At 36.2% G+C, this 16,950-nt stretch overlaps 1 protein-coding gene across 18 annotated transcripts in view; it reads right to left on the bottom strand.

Annotated features, from left to right (window-relative positions):
* The window catches only part of DGKB (diacylglycerol kinase beta), an 837,327-nt gene that overhangs the window by 757,687 nt on the left and 62,690 nt on the right, over positions 1–16,950 (bottom strand). For 8 of the 18 annotated variants that reach the window (XM_025380370.1, XM_025380372.1, XM_025380381.1 and 5 more), the window contains exon 1: positions 7,955–8,288. The exons of 4 other annotated variants lie outside the window; for them this stretch is intronic. The gene's annotated coding sequence lies outside the window, so the exon portion shown is untranslated. Of the gene's footprint in view, positions 1–7,954; positions 8,289–8,495; positions 9,018–16,950 lie in introns of those variants that run through there. 6 more of the 18 variants (XM_025380371.1, XM_025380373.1, XM_025380382.1 and 3 more) reach the window with 1 other exon arrangement.

The raw sequence follows: 16,950 nt of genomic DNA, 5'->3' as shown, positions 1-16,950 counted from the left end.
ATGACAAACAACATTATATAACAATAGAGCACCCCTTCTAGTAATCAGAATTCTCATTAAGAACAACATGATAGCAAAATGACTCATCAGCTTGTTGTGCTCTTTTTCTATTTGGGACAAGTGTGGGGAAGTTACAAGTTGTTTATGTGCAACCCAAAATGACAGGCAAGAGAAGTTACTAAGCAACATTAAATACTTGCATTTTTCTAATCTTTAAAAGCTGTCCAAAGCTGAATAATCCTATAATATACAGGTAACAGGAAAAGCAATGTGGGAGTTATGTTTTTGACAGAATGAAAATGTTTTGTTTAATAATTCTAAAATTCTGATTCACTATGAGTTCATCTGTTTTGGTCTTAAAAATTATTTCAGGTGTTTAAGCCTCTTCTACTCACTTTCACCTCTTACACTCACTGTCCACAAGACAGACAAGGTCTACAATGAAAACAAGGCATAATGGGGGTTTGCGGGTGGGGCAGGAGTGGTTCTTATGCCTCCAGAAACCAGCTTGTTCTCCTATTAATTATATTATTCCTATTGTGTAAATAGAATCTTTTGCTCATCTCAACAACAGCTCTTTGTTCCTTTCACAGCACTATCACCACAACAAAGTATGCACTTGTTTCCTTGTTTAGGTCTATTCACATCTGTCTTCCACCAAAGTGTAACTCTTTAGTACTGTGAGAACTTTTCCACCCATTCCTCTTCTTTCACCGATCCTGGCAGAATGCTTGACAGAGTAGCCCATCAATGACTGAAGGATGAATAGGATACAGGGCTGTGGTATAAGTAAGTACTTCTGTCTCCTACGGCATAGTTTTCATATCTCTATATGAATCTTAGACTTCCCAGAACTAGCTGAGTATTACTGACAATCTCCATCATACACACTAGGAAAGGCAAGACAAGTGAGAATTCCCCAGCCCTTATTTCTTTTCATTAAGGAACCAACAAACAGATTCCTTGGTTAAGAGCCAAACAAGAAACACTTCCTTATATTTTCTGTCTCAGCAAAATAAGTTACTGAATAAACTACAAACTCATCTTTTCTGCCTGAAGTTTTGTTTTCAGGTCAAGGATCTTGTTATGTTTTTCTATAGCACCTCTGTTTCTTCCTCCTTTCCAGTTCATATAATCCAAAGGGAGTTTGATCTAGAAACTAATAGGTTTCCTCACATCAGAGGTCATGTTTCCCAAACATGCTTAGGTACAAATAGCGGAGTAGTCAATATAGAGCAAAACAGAATATCCTTTTGTATATTAAATGATGATAGCCATAACTATGTTTTTTTTTTTTTTTTTTTTTTTTTTTTTGAGACGGAGTCTTGCTCTGTCACCCAGGCTGGAGTGCAGTGGCCGGATCTCAGCTCACTGCAAGCTCCTCCTCTCGGGTTCACGCCATTCTCCTGCCTCAGCCTCCCGAGTAGCTGGGACTACAGGCACCCGCCACTTCGCCCGGCTAGTTTTTTTTTTTTTTTGTATTTTTTAGTAGAGATGGGGTTTCACCGTGTTAGCCAGGATGGTCTCGATCTCCTGACCTCGTGATCCACCCGTCTCGGCCTCCCAAAGTGCTGGGATTACAGGCTTGAGCCACCGCGCCCGGCCAGCTATAACTATGTTTTAAGAAGATCAGAGAAGAAAGAATGAAAGACCTTTCATCATCATTTTAGGTAAGAGAAAGGGAGTTAAAATTTCTGAGGACTAATTGCATGCCAGCTATTCTTCTGGGTAGTTTATGTGTGTGGGTTAACTTATGTATGTTAATAGTTACCACTTTTTATAGTTTAATAAGAACATTTGGGGCACAATGGTAAGTAATGAAATCTTACAAAGTGTTTATAATAATATTTAATAAATTTTGTAGCCTCAATATTTTATTAATATAAAACTAAGAAATATTTTTAGATTTAGATTTTATTTAGAACATTTTCTTTACTACTGATATTTTTTCTCTGAGACAATATTCCAAGTAAGTTGGAAATAATAGCTAATACTTTTTAGTGTTTATTATGTGTATTCTGTTTAAGCCCCTTACATCCATGATTAAATCATTTAATTCTATGAAATGGATTGCATTTTCATTATCACTGTCTTACAAGGAGAAGTCTAAAGCATAGAATTTAAGTTACTTCCTTAAATTCATCCAAAAAGTAAGGATTTTACATCCAGACAGTTTGAATGCAGAAACTAAGTTTCAAGTCAAACCTAAGAAAATGATGAAACTCAACAAAGCTTCTTTTCACACTGAGAAATTATATATGGAGTTGACTTCTCCATACCCTTATTCACAATTCCATCTCATTATGAACAATCAAAACACAATACACAACTTGGGATTCTAAAAAAAAATGTGTATTATAAAGCACAGCCCAGCTGCCTCACTGGGGGAAACTCATTCCGAGATTACTCTATTGATGGAACTCTAAAGACATTTTAAATAGCTATGCAATTCTCATCCCATCTGCCCTTCCCCTGATTATTCGATAACTGATTCATGTGGATTAGAAAGAAGACTAAAATAGAATAGTTTGACCTAAGATGGTACTTTAAAAAAAGAAATGTATTTGGAAAGCCCTATGTGTTATACAGTTCACATAGATACAATATTAGAATAGTAAATGAAATAAATGTATAAAAACATTTAAAAATAGAATTTGAATGATCACATAACCTGATAATTTGTAGGACGGGGTTTCTGGATTGATTTTCCCACCATCAACCATCACTTTTCTCTAGTGGTAGTGAAGTCTTGAATGTCTACTTGCAGATATGATTCACAATTTATGAGCTATGACTGAATTAAAATCAGTGTGTTTTTCCTCAAGGGAAATAAGAGTTTAAGAAACAATTAAAAATCACCTTTTCACAACTTCACATTATTGTCCCACAAGAGCAAAACATCTTTGATGAGCCACTTATTCTACTATTTGGGTTTTTCCCCCCTCTGAAGATATGTTAATAACCTGAAACCAGAAAATATGTACCAGTAAAAATTTTGATTTTATGATCTGGAAATAAATATTTTATCTGTCATATTCCAAAATATTGCCCCATGTATTCTAAATATATAATACCATAGAAGGTAATAAATGTGTTCTGAGTAATTTTATGCTAATCATGACTTCTACTTATTAAAATACACACTTGCTATCAGACATCATAGTTTTTATTTGAAAGCTAATTCTCTTGTCTTTGGTGGGCAGGGGGCAAAGGCTAAATATTGTAGAAGTGGGACTACCTATTCCTTCAGTGGATAGAATTAGAGCCTATAATAATACAGTTATTAAAAAGAAGTGTTTATTAAGCTCCAATATTATATTAGACACTGTGTTAAGCACTAAACTTTCAAAGATAAATAAGTTTGAACCCCTTCCTCAATGTAGAAAACAGATTATTTCAATTCTCCGTGGCATATTCAATAATAAAGGCAAGCACAAGTTTCAGTGGAACCACATAGAAAAACTGTTGGGTCCGTGGCAGAAACCAACTAGATACCTCAAAGTGTCATGATACTAGAGTAGGAGATTAAAGGACAAAGACACATTATCAAATGAAACACATTAGCATGGAGAGAGGGCAGAGGAGTTTGGGTGTCCAAAAGTAAATTACAAAGAGGCATATGTAAGCAGAGACAAAGAAGGTGCAACATTGTGTGAACTGTGGAGGGTTATAATAAGCCAGTGGTAGTTAATAGTGAATTTAGAGCCTTTTGGTTAGAAGAGTGGTCTCCAGAGCTAGACTGCCTGAGTTCAAACCCTGGCTCTATTCCTACCAGTTTGTAACTGTGACAAGTCACTTAACCCTGTTGTCCTTCAGTTTGCTCTTTTATAAAATGGGAATGAGGATAATAATAAAATTATCCCAAAAGGGTATGATCAAGATTAAATATCCAAGATATTTATAAAGGCAAATGCCATGTAGTAAGCACTCAATGAAAGTTACTATCATTATTTTTAAACTAGAAGAAGAAGAGAGCCAATGGGCAAGAGAGCTGATTTTAGCACCACATTCAAAAATCAACCCTGAAAACTAACTCTATTCCCAATCCTAACCTGAAGTGTCACAAATAACAAGAGAATGAATCAGGGCCAACAATGTGAATGTATTTGCAAAGCCCTGTCACCACGTACACATCTGACAATAACTCAGGAGCATCAAGTTAGTTTATGAAGCGTGTCCATTTCTTCTCTGATTTTGGAGGTAACAGCTTTTGTGCTCCTTGCATCTATAGTGATCGGCATATTGCCAATCAAAAATAACTGACTGAGGACATTGTGTTTCAAATTCACAATGCAATACAAATTCCCTGCTAAAAGGCAAATCCTTCATTTCAAATTGTTGACTCAGAAAATCCTTAAAAAAGAATTTCGGCTGTTTAAATTTAGCATGCTGAGAAAGACCAATCTTAAAATATTGTTTGGCTCTACGCCCATAACATTTTCACTTTATTCTTTGTTAGTGTTTGTCTTCTGTGATAAGAAGACAAGTGACAGTAATCATGTTAGTCTCTGTAACACTTCACATTTTACCTAAATGAACCATTTTGTTTTTATCCTCACCAGTTAAAGATGGCCTTTTGCTTCCTGGCACGTTTTCAGAAAGTGATTATGCAAGAACCAGTGATATTTCCAATTACTTTTTTACCTCTTCAGTCAGCATCTGGCCTTTCTCCCCCACTTTTCTTTGAATCATTGTTTTTCCACTTTTAAAAGGAGTATATAAAGGAGATTATCTGATGACAAGCATAATCTAATTTTTGTAATAAGACCTTACAACTATTTAAAGAGATGTTTTGAGTCTGCACTTTATCTGTGACTAAAGATCTCTACCCCACACACAATCCAAAGAGTTTGTTATTTAGTGTCCCTCAGGACAAAGAATATGGACATATTTTTGGACCAGCCTTCCACTATATGATTCCCTTATTTTCTTTTTATACCTGTCTGTGTTCAGGTCTTCCAACTTTTCTCTTCCCATATTAACTGCATTATCTTCCTTCCTGGCAATGTCCCCATGTTCATTTTCAGAGTTTGTGTAGCCAAAGCAGAGCCTGAAATTGGAATGGTGAGTGTGCCAAGTTTGGATCTGGGGTCAATGCAGGTGGATTTCAGTTTAGGTGGATCCAAGGTTGGGTATCATCAGAGAAAGAAGACCACTCAAGAACTACCCACCCACGGCATCCACAAAACAATATGCTCAACCCCACCCCGATCCATAATGGAGTACAATTTTAATTTTTTTTAAAGAAGTAAAACAATTAAGAATTAGAGTTAGTCACACTGAGTGGTTAATTCTAACCCAGCATTCACTAAATATGTTGCTTTCAGAAATTTGTTTATTCCCTCTGAGTTTGAGTTTTTTCTAAAGGGGAGAAAATGCCATCTCCCTCCTGTAGCTGTTATACCATAAATGAGAAGGCATATGTAAAGCTCTTGACCCAGTATGTGAAAATGCCACACTCAAAATAACCGTCCACTACTCATTCATTGTGTGATGAACAAAGCATATGAGGAAATAATCCAGGGCTATCAAGTAGTTGAACCTACTTCATAGTAAATACCCAAGATATTGACTGTGGTATTGGGACATACCATACGTGACTCACTTGGTCAGAATTTGCACTGGTGTTTTACAAGAGAAAGAAAATGCTATTGCTGGGAGAGGGGCAATAGGAATAGGCTTCCTCACAATTTTTCCTAGAGTTTGCTCTGGGCAAGTGCTTCCCAGCTAGAGGTATTACTCTTTAGAGGATACTGCAACAGCATTGTGCATATATAAATACAGCTCTGTTCCTGAAGGCAGCTAGAAGTGGCATCCAGGAGAGGATCATCTTAAAATGTCATTTCAAGTCTATCCATCACATCACAGTCATTATTAGTAGACAGAATTAGATTTCGTGATCAGCAGCTATCTTCATCTGGCTTATCTGGCTACGACTCTCCCTTCTTTCAATAGTGTGCAAGAAAAAGCATCAGTCATAGGATACTAGTTCAGATACTATCCCAGCAAAACTTACCAATGGTTTTAACTTAAATTGTTAAAACAATTTAAATAATTGTTTTATTATACAAATGATTTTGATAATCTTCTTCTCAGTCAAAACAGGAGCTTTGCTTACCAGTAGGACAAGAAAGCATGAAGCAAAGGCATTGCCACCACTCAACTCCAACTACATAAGTTTCTATATTTTAAAAAATTTTGTCAAATTTTCATCAGTGATCTTAACCTAATTTTCCTTCTCTTTAGCTACATACAGGTTTCAGTTAATAATAGTTGACTCTAGAGTGTTAGGGAACTGCTTGCAAATTTCTTCCAACCATATTCTTCTATTCTTCATATAGACTTTTTCGTTCTCTTTCTCATTGGTGTTAAAAAAATTTAATCACCCTCATGTATGCACTATTGTAGCAAATATATTTCCTGAATTATATTTTACTCAGTGATTCACAAAGTCACATGTAGACTTTATGCACAGGGCTACTATGTATGTGTGTGGAATGGATCACGTATAACAAATTGGGTTTTCCAACAATGCCAAAAAATATTAAGTAAGCCTTTATACCTAGAGATCCTCATGATGAGTAGAAAATTAGCCAACACAATTCCAAAGACATTCTTGACATGTTTTATTTTTGGTAAAAGCATGAAATTTGGGGGATTAGAGAAAGAGTAGCACAATTTAAAACTGAAATTATAGGATAAGAGTAGTCCTTAGTTACCTATTTTTCTAAGGACAGATTATTTTAGAATTACTTTGCTTTTCACAATTGTTATTTCATAAAATTTGAAGCCTTCTTATCCTGTGGAATTTATGCTAGCCTATGGACGTATCCAGATTAAAATCCTACATTCTCTTTTAGGTAATTTCTGTTTTGTCAATAATTTTTATTGGAGAAAAATGTACTAATACAGTGTTTTCTCCAATGATCATCTAACTAAGTCTAACTTTTTTGTGTAATATCTCCTTTCTGCTTGAGGGATTCCCCACCACTCACAACCACTATAAAAATCTGGTGAATGCGTCAGGACCTGGTTAGGTACCCCAACATTTTTAGATTAATTATTTCTGATCTCTTTTCTAGAAAAGACCTTCAGTATTCTGCTTGCATTCATGTTTATTCGGTCATTTGCTTTACAATGGACTGGTCCTTGCTGACCTGTTTTTAGAAGAGTTGGTTATCTGCAATTTGAGCAACCAGTTGAAGTTGTTTTTTAAAAGTTTTAAGCCTTCATTTTCTGCCAGTGAACACAATGCTGCTTAGTTTCTAAGTATAGAGCCATCTATGTAAAAACCTCCACTTTGAAATCACAAGAAAGAAACTGTTCAGCAAGTGGAGGAGATTATTACAGCAGGAAGAAATTGAGGGAACCCTCCATGTGACACTCACTAAATAGTATTTGAATGTTTATCATATCATCAGTGTGGCCTAGGCTGTTGCCTAGCAGTTATCTAGAGACCTACTTCACATTTTATTTTAATGTGATAAGGTAAATCAAAGACTTTTGTTTGCTTGCTTGCTTGTTTAGTTCACAGATTAGGAATAAATCTGGACTGGAACTTGTAACAATTAACTAGGGCATTTGAAAGTCTAAGCCAACCTCTTTATGAATTACCTTTTGAAAAGACAAGCTGCTATCTCATTGGTAACTTTGAGGAGACCACTCTTGGAATTAAATTTAGAAAACATTTACCAGTTGTGTTGCCTAAAATCACAATGGACAGGGCACTTTCTGCATAGCTAATACACAAGCGGCATCCGCCTGCAAATCACAGAGCACCCCTACTATAGCATAACTAGGACAGGAGTCAGGGAGACGAACCGATTTAACATTTCACGGAGAATTCAAAGCTATGCTTCTCTAACTTTCCTCCCCATTTCTTCTCAGCTTCCCTTCCCCCGCACCACATACCCAGAAACCACTCAATTTGCCAACCATGTCCAGTTTAACTTACTGCAGTGTGATGCAGGCGAAAGCTGGGCGCATCTCTGAAGCGAGAGCCACTGCTTTTCCGGAGAGGAACTGGGACTAGCCAGCTCTCAGGATCCTTTCCAATTCACATGCTTCCCGCACAGTAAGAAGGCTCCCACACAGCTCGGCTTCCCCAGAGGAGTGGAGCTTCAAGAACTCTGCTCACAGCATCCTCCTCTCCACTGCCACCCCCTTCCAGAACACCCGGCCCATTGGAACTAGTGTCTGAAAGATGGAAATCTACTTCCAGGCAGCAACACAGGCTGCCTGCAGTTCACCCTTCTCTGATCATTTGCAACTCAAAAACAGCGGAGGCTGAAAGACGTAGGTTTCCGGAGCCTGAAAGTCATCTTTGGCGTCCCCCTTCCCCACCTCTCACTCCTCCCACTTCATCCCCGCTCCTCTATCGCGGCCACCCCCCAGTCCTCCAGTCTCCCACTCAAGCTAGCTATCACAAATGATTATTTTTGATATTTCCAAATCAGTAAGCAGCTGAAGGAAACAATTTGTCAGAGATGAAATACCTGTTGTCCATGACTAACGCTCTTCTTTAGTCTCTCTTAGTCCTTGATTTATGTCAAGACGCGTTGATATCGGAAGTCTGTGCTGTGTGTGTGTGTGTGTGTGTGTGTGTGTGTGTGTGTGTTGAGGAGGAGGCGATTTGCGCGGCTGCGAGAACCAGCCCTGCCTATCTCTGGCTGCCGCTTCTCCAGCTGCTGTTGCTACTCTTGCTGATGGAGCTCAGGGGAAAACGAGACAGGGAGACAAGGCTATACAGCTGTTTAACTGCTGGTCCAGTTATAACAGGGGAGGAGACGGTGCAGGTGAGTGGCTGTTGAGACAGTGAGCTGGATTCACTGCAATTACTACCACTCAGTATACATCTCAGGCAGGAAATATGATACCTGTCTCCCCTCTCCTTTCTACAACTATAGTCCTTGATGGGTCATTGTTCAGCAACCATCTGCCTAACCCACTTCTACCAATTGTAGCAGCTGCAGACGTTCTTGCTGCATTCTGGCTTGGTAACCTCGGAGCAGGTGACTGGAGGATGGATGAAGTAGAAAGGCGGTTAAATATTGAGGGAAACTCTATGTATGTGTAACCAATCAGGGCACAGATAAAATTAACAATTTTGAGCCATGTGTGTAAAATAGTGTATTAGGGTAAGAAAAATGTAAGTTAGTCAATAATCAAAATTTTTGTGGACTGTGTACAAACCAGACAGTTATTAAGCAATATGCTTGCCAAGTTACACACAGGGTATCTTGACAGAGAAGTCCCTTGGTTGCTCTTAACTTACCTATATAATATTCTCAGTTATTTCAATGCATTAACATCTCTTCTTCAGCTACAGACTCTGGTAAAACCAACTTGTTTCTGTTTTCTATTAACTTTCATTTGCTCTCCTTATTGGCTGCTCTCATTAATCTCCAACATATTCTCATAAAAAATATGACATTCAGCAGAACTAAGAAATGGAAGACGTTCTCAAATCCCCCAAAGAATAGAATACTTCTTAATTACTAGTAACATTTGCTGTGGTAATAATCTGTCTTCTCTTTCTTATTCTGTAGATTGAGTAATCACGAACAACCCCTTCTAAATACATACACACACACTCCGCTTAATTGAATAGTACTTTTAATCCACTTTCAGCCTCCAGTTGTCTGAGCTAAAAATAAACTTAATTCCTTTTGATTTCATTTGTAATGCACACCTTTAATTATTTCTGCCTCTGAGTACTTTTCATATTGGCCATATTTTTTCCCAGTTGTTAGGGCTTGTGTAATCAGGGTTAAATTAAACATAGGGGAACACAGAAAAAAAGAAAGTATAAGAAAAGACCCAGAAGGAAGAAAAGAACCCAAAAGGATTAAATAATATATCTTTTCCTGATGTGTTTATATTAGAAAATTACTGCCTTTAGCTAAACAAAGACCAGTTAATGAGCAAAGCATTTATTAATTATCCAATAAATATCAATTTGCCAAAGCCAGTCTAACTTCAATTTTAACAGATTTTATCAGAGCCTAATTTTTTTTAAAAAAATCATATAATACCTTAAATGCAAAGAGTATCCAGAATTTTTTGACGTCAAAATTCTAATTAAACATGATGCCAAATAGCTGTTATTTTTTCTCTTCATTTGTTGTCTGTCCATTAAATAATTATTATATCACACACTTAATATTATTAAGTCTAAAGAGTACCTGTTTTATACCTGTGTACACTGCAGTGTAAGGAAGTAGGCAAAAGAAGTCTCTAGCACATAGAAATACATTTTGATACAAAAGGCCAACTTTATCCACAAATGGTACAAATTTAAACTTACCCTGCTCCACACATTCATTCCTTACTAGAACTAGCAGGATCTTACCATTTATAGATTAGCAGGGTTTTCTTTTTGATTTTTTGGTTATTGTTTTTTGTTTTTACCTTTACTCCTATTTTGAAATTAAATAATATTTAGGAAGAGCACTAACACTTTAAACATTATTGAGAGACATAATTTATTAGCTATCTTCATTCTAAATAAGGAGTCTAAACATCTGGTCTGGGTAGAGATGGAAGAGCCACAGCATGTTAAAATAATTGGTAGTGAGTATTTAGCATCTATCTTGTTAGTTTCCCCCCCCCCCCCCACCCCCTTATAGCATTACTAAAATTTCCCTTAAAAAAAAAAAAAAAAAAAACAAAAAACACTCTCTTAAAACTACAAGATTTGGTAACAGAGGAAGAAAATTTTCAGTTAAGGATTGATGACTGAATTTTATTCCTGACTCATAACTCAAGATTTTCCATTTTGTGGGAAAACTTACAAATCACTCCCTTACAACACTGTGCCCATTTCTCCAAGATGCCTCTCTGCTCCCATCACTATATTATCAGAAACTTCATGGGAATCTGTTCATCATTCATCAATCTAAAACATAAGTAAGAGAAAAATGAACTTGCTCTATGAACACTCATTTGTCAACATAATCATCAGTTTGTGAAAATACATAGAAAGGAATCATATTAATTTTCATCTACATCTCCTTCATCATCAAAACAAGTATTCCCAAATTAAATTCTGTACTTTAATGACACTCTTTTACTGAAAAGAACCCAAAAGTTTGCAAACTGTACAACAGTAGAAGCAAGCTATGTTTGCTTAGTTCATCCATGTGTCTCTAGCATCTATTAAACTGCTTAGAAAGTGGTATGTGCACAGTAAAATAACTTTGGAATAAGTGAGTGAATGAATTAATCTATGAGTGCAGGGCATTGGGAAGATAAGTGAGCTGGAAATAAGGGTGTTTGAATTCTTTTTGTCTTTTTTTCTGCTGCTAAATAACTGGCACTTTAAGGATGTGATGCACTTCTCAGGGTTTCCAAGTGTCCTTTCATGTCTATCACTCACAGGCTCCACAAAACTGCACAATAATGCCTGTCCTTAAGATTCCTCCAAAATGAATTTTCTACTATACAGATTCAATCAATAAAGTTATCTAGAATCTAATTTCCTGACCATTTTCAAGGTCCTATTTAATCCCTAAGAAATGCACAGCTCTCTACTCCCCTTTGACTTTTATATCCCTACCTAGTCTTGTGATTACTGGACTAGAGCCTTAAAAAAAAACAGATTGTTACACATTTATGTGTGCTTGCTCCTAAAATGTTAGTCATATATCAAGGATTACAAGCAAGACAACTTTCATTTACCTTTCATCACTCTTAATAAAGTAATTCTTAAACAAACAAAATAAATTATGAGAGATAGAGCTTAAATTGTAAAGTATCAGAAGTTATTGAAATTAGATAGAAATCTATCATTTTTGTTTTTGTTTTGTTTTTTTGAGATGGAGTCTCACACTGTCACCCAGGCTGGAGTGCAATGGCATGATCTCAGCTCACCACAACCTCCGCCTCCCGGGTTCTAGCGATTCTCATGCCTCAGCCTCCCAAATAACTGGGATTACAAGCGCATGCCACCATGCCCAGCTAATTTTTGTATTTTAGTGGAGACAGGGTTTCACCTTGTTGGCCAGGCTGGTCTCGAACTCCTGACCTTGTGATCCACCAACCTCGGTCTCCCAAAGTGCTGGGATTACAGGTATGAGCCACTGTACTCGGCCTCCAGAAATCCATCTTTAATCACAGCACTTTATGTAAACTGGTGCTTAAAAATTACTTTGTCATGTTAATTTTATTTAACAAACATTTATTAAACATCTATTATCTGCAAAGCATTGGGAAAAGAAACATAGTTCAATAGGATATAGCTTTGTCTTTTAAAGAATATACAATCCCATAAATAAAGGTATTCTCACTTTAATTTTTTATATGAGTATTTTATCTTCCAAAAAAATTAAATTGCTCAATAATTTAAATCCTCACCAACTTTGGCTTTAATGATGAGAGGAGAGCTACTTCCTAAATTTAGCAAAGTGTCATATGGGAACTTTTCCACTGGTTTTAAATCAATGAATCAGTGGGACATAAACTGGAAGGCTAGGAGAGATTCAGAAAAGACATGATATTGCGCTCCCCTTGAAAAGAATAATGATCATAAAATATGGGATTTGATAGGCCTTCGGATCTCTTTGGGTCCAATTATCCTCTTTTACAGGAGAGGAAACTAACAAAGTAGATCACCGTCACTTATTTCTGGGCAGGCCATTTACAGGTCTTTCCACTGGACTTCCTGGCATTGTCACAAAACAGACCTGCTTCAATTCCCAGCTAGGTCAATTACTGGCTCTATGACCTTGGGAAAATAATTTTTTCTACACCTTAGTTTCCTCACCTATAAAATGAGGATGCCTATAGGACCTACCCCACAGAGTGGTTGAGAGAATCAAATAACGTGTCATGTGTGAAGCACATAGCACAGTGCCTGGTAGCGTTCTGCATGTGCACTTACATGTATACGTGCATGAACACACACACGTGCACAGGTGTAATGGTTTTCATAACTGTGTACCCTATCTTCATTGAAAGCATAATTTCTGAAGTTAATATTTAAGTATATGACTTTCAAATTATTCTTATTTCTTTATACATAAAATGTAATTGAATGGTGATGGCAGAATCTGAATGATTCTTAGGGGCAACAAGCTTATTGTTGACCTAGTAGGAAATTTTTTAAATCAGAAAGCGAATTCTTCCTCTGCTTCAGTGAAGGTACCTGGTATTATAAAGTGGTCTGAGCAATGATACATAATATGAATTAGTGAAGAAGATATTCAGTCAAACTTTCTGAGGCACCCACAATGTGTGAAGTCCTAAGCTGGACGCATAATTAAGGAATCACAGAAAATGCAGCAAAACACGATTTAAAGTACAGCATAGAAATTCTATGACAGAGAAATTGTAGTTGTCCAACTGAAATTTTATGTGGAAAATTAGCAGGCTGTAATATAGCCCAGCCATTTATTTGGCTGTCTCAGTGATGGATGTGGAGTAAACTATGATTGATTTAGCAATGGTCATCTACACAGTGTTCCTGAAAATGTCCATGTTTTATATTGCATGACCTCACTTTATTGTTTAGAACAATGGTTTAAAAAAAGAGAAGGCATACATATTGTTGTGATTTTTTATTTTATTTTATTTTTTGAGAAACTGCATATGCCTATTTAACTAGTTCTTCTATACCCACTCTAACCCTTGAACAATATCCCATCATTCTTCCTAATACTCTGGAGGTAATTTATGTGTCTCTACATTAGACTTACAGGCCAAATTATATTCATATTTACACAGAGCCCTGCACACAGAAGGCACACAAAAGATTTTCAGTTGCATTGATATGGACTTGAATCAAATAATCATTTTAAATGTCAGTTTTGAAAGAAAACAGATAACCTTCATCTAATAGCTAAATCTTTAAAACACCATGCTATAAGTTGCAAGCAAATAAATACATTAGCTTTAAGCCATCTGAATGATTAAATCTGTTTACAATTATATTGTTTACAATTTAGAGAAGAATGCCTTAAGATAAAAGCAGATTTTTTTGGCAGAGTTGGGGAGGGTTTGAATAGCTTTCTATATCTTATATGTGATTTAACCTTAAAGTTATTTTTTATTAAATGAAATATTACATTTCTGTAACTTCTATATAGACAGATAACTTTAAAGGAAGAGTGGAAAAATTTGTAACAGTAATGATAGCCTCACACAGTATGCATCAAAATGCATATACATATAGACTGGTTTTGGGGTGACTTTAACAAAGCACTTTGTTGAAAAAACAGATGCTATATAATTGTGGAAACTTAATAACAAAATTCATTATCATTATCTTCACTGTTGTAAATCAGCCATCTGTGTGGTATTTGTCCTTGAAGTTAGTTTGAAAAAGTGAGGATGCATTTCTTCAATTAACCTTCTCAGTCTATGACTGGCTGGAAGATAAATACGGATATTAAAATAATAAAATGTATTTGTAAAATAGAAAGGCTCATTCTAAGCCTCAATTAAATGTCCTTAAAATTGAACTCTTATGTTTTTAGTGATGACTTTCTATTGTACATTCCCTGCATCCAACTTGAAGAATTGAAGAAGAAAAACTTAATCATGTATGTACTGTGCAGCTCACACAGCTATGTCTATTAAAGCCAATTGGTTTCATCCTACAGTGAATAATGTCTTTATATTTTAACCATGTTTTAAAATGTCAGATTCTCAAAAAAAACTCAGCATAAAGAAAGACATGCTGAAAGAGGGGGTGTTTTGTGCAATGTTGCCTTTTACTAATCATTCTTATATGCTTTTAATAGCCTCTTTACTCTTATGAATATCAATATTATGCAAGCACTATTGAGATTTAGCTTCATAGGTCTTTTTAGGGTGTTGCTAAGAAGCACTTTAATAATTCATAGAGATGTAAATAAAATTGTTTTTCATTTAACATGTTTAAAATCGTTATACCTAGCCCAATGTTTAAAATTGAGGTTTCTTGGCTAGTATAAAAATTTAAATCGCCGGGCGCGGTGGCTCACGCCTGTAATCCCAGCACTTTGGGAGGCCGAGGCGGGTGGATCACAAGGTCAGGAGATCGAGACCATGGTGAAACCCCGTCTCTACTAAAAATAGAAAAAATTAGCCGGGCGCAGTGGCGGGCGCCTGTAGTCCCAGCTACTCGGGAGGCTGAGGCAGGAGAATGGCGTGAACCCGGGAGGCGGAGCTTGCAGTGAGCCGGGATTGCGCCACTGCACTCCAGCCTGGGTGACAGAGCAAGACTCCGTCTCAAAAAAAAAAAAAAAAAAAAAAAAAAAAAAAAAAAAAAAAAAAAAAAATTAAATCTGCAAATGGCCTTTATCACATGTCAGATTGCAAAATCAGAATACATTGCATAATTGAAACAAGGATTAAATATATATTTAAAAATGAGTCACTTTATTCCTCAATTGGGATGACCTGAATTCAGAAACCATATTTGTCCTGGGTGATTTATCTAATAATGGCTTTGGAGGTTGAATAGTTTTTTTAATAAAACATTAGCACATAATATGTATTTTTACATCAATAGAAACTGACATCAAAATTAGGAGGGGAAAATTATGTTCCATTGGGATAATCTTGTGACATTATGTCTTAATGATGCTTTAAATAATCAAAACCATGTATTAGCTGGGCACGGTGGCTCACACTTGTAATCCCAGCACTTTGGGAGGCCGAGGCAGGTGGATCCCTTGAGGTCAGGAGTTCAAGACCAGCCTGGCCAATATGGTGAAACCTTGTCTCCACTAAAAATACAAAAACTTAGTTGGGCATGGTGGTTCATGCCTGTAGTCCCAACTACTTGGGACTAGTGACTAGTGTAGTCCCTAGCTATTCGGGAGGCTAAGGCTGGAGAATCGCTTGAACCCGGGAGGTGGAGGTTGCAGTGAGCCGAGATTGCATCATTTTACTTCAGCCTGGGTGACACAGTGAGAAAGAAAAGAAAAGAAAAGAGAAAAGAAACAAAACGAAAAGAAAAGAAAGGAAAGCAAAGGAAAGGAAAGGAAAGGAAAGGAAAGGAAAGGAAAGGAAAGGAAAGGAAAGGAAAGGAAAGGAAAAGGGGAAGGAAGGAAAGGAAAGGAAGGAAGGGAAGAAGGAAGGAAGGAAGGAAGGAAGGAAGGAAGGAAGGAAGGAAGGAAGGAAGGAAGGAAAAGGAAAGAAAGAAAAGAAAGAAAGAAAAGAAAGAAAGAACCCTATATACTAGGAGACTAGAAGACATACACTTTTATGGAAACTTTTTGTTTTCCTTTTTGTCCACCAAAATTGTTCATTTTAGTGAGAAAAAAATACTTTTATGTTAGGATTTAGTCCACGATATATAATCAAGAAGTAACATCTTATTTAACTATTATAACTATCTTATGAAGCAGATACTCTTATTACTTTCAATTTTCAGATGAACGAACAGAAGTACAAAGAACTTAACTAATTTATCCAAAGATATACAGTCTGTGGGAATGACAAAAGCACTGAATCTCTCTAATCTGGCTCCAAAGTTCCTATTCTTAACACCTCTGCTATATCGCCTCTCCACTTTAAAGAGACAAATAAATTCAATATTTGAAATTTGAATGGTGAGGGCAATACAACAGGTAGTCGATTAATCTATGTTTAATCAGTATAGAATATCACTAATGCTTGGAATTTTGATATTTTGTATTAGCTTTAAATCACCTGGGGGGGTGATAATCTAATAACCTAATTAAACTCCAAATTCAAGCCTTCTTTCATTTTTTCATGTTGTAATCCATCTCAAGTGTATGCATATTTAATGCAATGTATAGTATGTATCATATACTTTATGCCAAAGTAAGAAATAACTGTATACAGTCATTAATACATTAATCTTTATATATATATTGACCTTACAATGTATACATGTAGTAAGACAAGTTATGTTGTTATAGTTATCAATTTTTTATAGTGATTTCCAATTACAGTATGAACTCATTGACAGAATGGCCACATTTTATTTGCTTATCTTTA

The sequence above is a fragment of the Theropithecus gelada genome, chromosome 3 (assembly GCF_003255815.1).
Source record: "Theropithecus gelada isolate Dixy chromosome 3, Tgel_1.0, whole genome shotgun sequence".
NCBI classification, from domain to species: Eukaryota; Metazoa; Chordata; class Mammalia; order Primates; family Cercopithecidae; genus Theropithecus; species Theropithecus gelada.
The sequence above is the reverse complement of the archived record's forward strand: the minus strand, read 5'-3'. Positions and strand labels throughout refer to the sequence as shown.